The sequence below is a fragment of the Solanum verrucosum genome, unplaced genomic scaffold, assembly GCF_900185275.1.
Source record: "Solanum verrucosum unplaced genomic scaffold, falcon-dt-bn FXZP01000228.1, whole genome shotgun sequence".
NCBI classification, from domain to species: Eukaryota; Viridiplantae; Streptophyta; class Magnoliopsida; order Solanales; family Solanaceae; genus Solanum; species Solanum verrucosum.
This window is the reverse complement of record NW_026020210.1, coordinates 2,441,654-2,446,419: the sequence shown is the minus strand read 5'-3', so window position 1 is coordinate 2,446,419 and position 4,766 is coordinate 2,441,654. Positions and strand designations below refer to the sequence as shown.

The window sequence follows — 4,766 nt, the reverse complement described above, 5'->3', positions numbered from 1 at the left end:
TATAAGTCAATGGCGATCGGAACATTTCCCGTCATAGCCGGTCGTTAAAAGTTAACGACCTGAGATCCAGTCGTTAAAAGCCAACGACCGGATCTGGATCTGGTCGTTATAAGATCTTTAGGGACGACAAGAATCTAGTCGTTAAAAACTCTTTTTAACCACCAAACATTATTTCCGCAAATATTTTATTCCCATCATTAAAATCCTTTAATAACAACAATAAATCAAGTCTATATGAGTGATTTATATGCGCGCACACACTAATATATAAATACATCTGAACACATACAAATAATCAATATTCATATATAAGATTTCATAATTTATTACAAAAAAAACAAAGAATTACCAGTACAGAAAGTCAGACATACAAATCCACTTTTACAATATTATATTTGTACAAAAAGAAGGAACTGTGACATTTAGAAAGGGGACATCTTTAAATAACTAAAAGAATAAGAATGGATCTCTCTTGTTCATAAAGATATCAGTCTCTAATATCTACTTTATATACTTTCTTCAAGGATTGGTTCTTCTAGCATCCTTTGAACAATCAATTGTTGAGAAACTGCAAAAAAAATAACTAACTTAATTCAATTCAAATGGTAGATATTCAAGTAAGTAAAGTGGGTAAGTTTTTGAAATTTGAGAGATGCCCATTTTTTACATAACTAAACTTATCATTCTGATTATTCAAATACCAAATAGTTCAAATAAAATGAAACTAAATCCAGATGTAAGAAAATGTTAAAGACCCATGATGAGATGTGAACACACAAGCCATAGATATAAAGGGTGTGACCAAAGGAATTACAACACAATTCAGATGCCCAAGGTTCAAATATCCTTGTACATGTTATTCAAACATTGTACTGGTTATTCAAATATAATAGATATTTTATCCCAAACAATATGAGGCAAACCCAACATTGAGATGAACACAACCAAACACATACCTTTGAAGAAACTAAACATGACACATAAATCATTGACACTAGACCTGCAGAACCAAATATCAATTTTCGAAACAGAGACTCAGATCTTCCTTGTTCCTCCTTTTCACGAACATCAATTCCACTTCATCTGCTGCATCAAATATCAATTTCCAAAACAATATGTAATCCTACCTAGCAAGGCACATAGCTAAATGCACAATGACTTCATGTACTGTCCATGGTGCATATAGCCACAAGCAAGAAGTTGTTCCTGAACTTCTGTGATAACCAAAACATTGATGTCTTTTGCTGATCCTTTCACGTGCAGAATTGTTATAAAAAGATTTTGTGCTTTCCAAGAATAAATTATAACAGGGATGTCATCTTCGTTAACATGCGTATAACCAGCAGATTGGCCTAACAACTCTAATTATATCCCTCCAGCCACCTTTACTGGGACCTCATTTAAGAGGTGTTTCATATTTTCACTTATTAGCCGACCTTCATCTCTTAAAGCAACACCAATTATGGAATATAACCACGTGACATAACTGAGCCATGCATCTACAAAAGGATGACCAAAAATCACATGGCACCACCAGATAGGTCTAGTTGGACGCTCCCAGTAGGGAGAGGCTAAATCCACAAAAATGAACTCATTTTCATCATCAATAAGACAAAACTGCTGGATTAACCATTGAGAATCTGTTTGAATGGTTTGGGAAAATTCAGAAATCCTAACCCAACCAATAGGCACTTAATATCCCTATCCTATTCTTTCCTAATTATGATGCTTCTATCTAGAAGAGCTTTTATTATCCATCTTGTCATCCGCAGGAAAAATATCCTGATCTCTCAACTCAACAAGAGAGGTAGAATCAAGCAAATCGTCCCTGTTGGTTCTTTAAACAGAAGCCTCACATCTACAAGCATACACTGGCCTTTTAACTATTTCAGTATCTATTTCATTAGGTGGTAAAACTTTGGTAGAAATTTAATTTGGTCCAAGTTTCCTATCTTCTCTAACAAACTCGAAAGCACAAATAAGTCGATCAGTCCACAACTCACACCCTGGCATGACATCCTTATGGTAGTGCACTCTATGGCTCTCTATCTTCCTAGCCCTAATGCCTTTCGAAAGTGGACCTCACTCATGCTACAATTATTTTCTTTCATGCACAACAATGACAAACATTATAAAGTCCAGTTATGTCTTCTCAGCATAAGCGAGCAGAAAAATCAAAACCAAATGTCCCTATATTACGTGAAAAAAAAGTCTTCTAAATTCGACATTATCATATTGTTAGGATGTTCCTCGAGCCATGCAGATCTTTTGAGCCACCTGTCCGAACTATGGAAAGGGGATACAAGCCAACTATTTCTGTTTGATTTAAAATAATATTTATATTTTCTAGCCAAATATTAATTAATCAAAAGAACAAAGAGAGAAAAACAATACTCATAGGAAATAACCATCAAGATTTGCATTACAAAAGGAAAAGGTAATTTGAAGGATCAAATTATAGCTTTCTTTATTAACTCTCTTGCGAAGGGTCAAATTATACCTCTCTCTAGATTGTGAAGTATGAATGATGTAACCTCTTCAACAATCAAGAAAATTAAACGTAGTGTCCTTTCAAGAGTGCAAAAACATAATTTGATCCTAGTCATGCAACTGATAAAGGTATAAACAACTACAAATACTTAAATCAATACGATCATTCAAAGTACTGAAAAAAATCCTAAATAAATGGTTAGACGACTTATGAGCAGCAGATATCATAATCACAATCACAAACTAAAGATTCACCTCTAAAACGGATGATAGATATCACTCAAGAATCCCCAAGACGTGCCACACAAACAAATGAAACTAGAATCAGAACATAGGGGAAAACAAGACAACACAAAAAATTTGTTCTTCTAACCTACGAAAGATTGGTATACTATATCACAACTCATTCAGATGGCATATTTAGAAGGCATCACTAATAATTTATCACTCGTTTGGATTTCATTGAGATCAGGGGACCTCTTGTAGCTGTTTTGGGTTCCATTCAAATGTAGAAGTTTTAGAAAATTCTTATCTTTTGAAAAAGTTGTTATGTATTGAAAGAGCAACAAAGAAGTGTAGTTAAAAAAAAAGCTCTACAAAATCGTACAAAAACTAGAAACAGCCTATAACTTCTATAAAACCTCAAAATCCAAGCCATCAAATTCAATAATAATAAAAATTTGTACCCATTTAACACTGTTTCTTGAAGCAATAGCAGTTAAGTGTCTCCTGGAGTCTTACTCTGCTAAGAACTTGTAGTAGATTCTTCAAAATCGTTGCACCATTCTTCTATCTAACTATGGAATGTATCTTGTGCTTTAACCTTATTCCATTGCAAAAGAACACATGAAAAATAAGAAAATTATTGTTTCATATATGAAAATGAAATTGACATGAAGAGTTACCACAATCTTTTAGCCCTAATTCAAATTGAAAGTGTACAGAAAAAGAGAAATCGAAAGAGAGATACCTAGAAAAGTGAGAATGCTATGTCTCGTATGGGGGACCATGGACTCTATAATTGACGAGAAATTTGAAACCATTGACGTGGATCAGTTTCATCTTAGATAGTAGTTTTAATTGAAAAAGTGAGAAGGGTAACGGAGGCTGTGACCTTAATTTTGCTGAAGCAAAAGGCAAACAATTTGAAGATTAGGGTTCCAAATTTGTATTGACGGAGAAGATCCAGAGGTTTCTCAAGAATATGAGCTTTCGATTATCTTTTACATTTACAAAAGTAATAAACATAAGTAGAATAAAATAATTAAGATATAGCCAAAATCAGAAATATCTAGAACTTCCCTTTTAATTTATTATTATCAACCGGATAACACATTATTTATAGACATGATACCATCTTAACGTCCGGAAAATTAATTTGTCGTTATAAATACACTTATCGCGACTGGATTTATGTCCCTTCGCTATGCAATAGTCATTAAAAATCAAGTTTCCTGTTTAGACTGAATTTTTTTGTGGAGACTTGATTTTATCTTGAACTTAGGAGAAGCATTAGCTTTTTGGAGGAAACCTTTGATATGTACTTACTCATGATAAAAGAAACTCTTTTATGAAGTTTTTAGAGTGGAAGAACATGAGAAACCTTGGGTGGAAAGGTTTTCTTTGTATCTTGGATTTTTGACTTGAAGGTTTCAGGGTTCTTTTTGAAGAAGAGGAACCCTAAATGAGTTTTAAGAGAATTTATAAATACTTAAATGCTTTTTATTGAAGAAAACTAGTTAGTTGAATGATAACCTCAGTTAAAACATTCAAAAATGACTTAGAATAGGGTTAAAGAGGATATGGGGAAAGACTAAAATGACCCCAACTTAAAAATTGACAAAGTGCCTTAAAAGGAAGGTTTTATGGACCATTTAAGGCTATACGGTCCGTGAATGTAACGACATATTCCCATCGGTATGGAAAAGCCAATGGGGAAGAAATTTGGGCCAGAAAACTTATGAGTAATAACTTGGAAATTTCTAGCCTAGGCCAGACTTGGACGAAATATGAGTCAGGTGACATCTAGGGAAATCTGGTAATGGATGGGAGATTTAATTATGAGTTTGATCACCTAAGTGGTTATCTAAGACATTAAGGAGCATGTACGACTTTACGAAATCGAATTCGGGCGACTAGAACTCACAAAACTAATCTTGACGTAGAAGGGTAGTTTTAGAACATCCAAATTTGAAGGTGTGTTGTGAAATGGAAGCTTGAAACTCAAATTCCGAGTTTCTCTCTCCGTGCAAGCCACTGGGGCGGAATTAATCCCG

General features: G+C 34.0%; 1 pseudogene; it reads right to left on the bottom strand.

Moving 5' to 3' along the window:
- Positions 1-1,015: 1,015 nt before the first annotated feature.
- Positions 1,016-2,111, bottom strand: LOC125830362 (uncharacterized; annotated as a pseudogene).
- Positions 2,112-4,766: the final 2,655 nt, after the last annotated feature.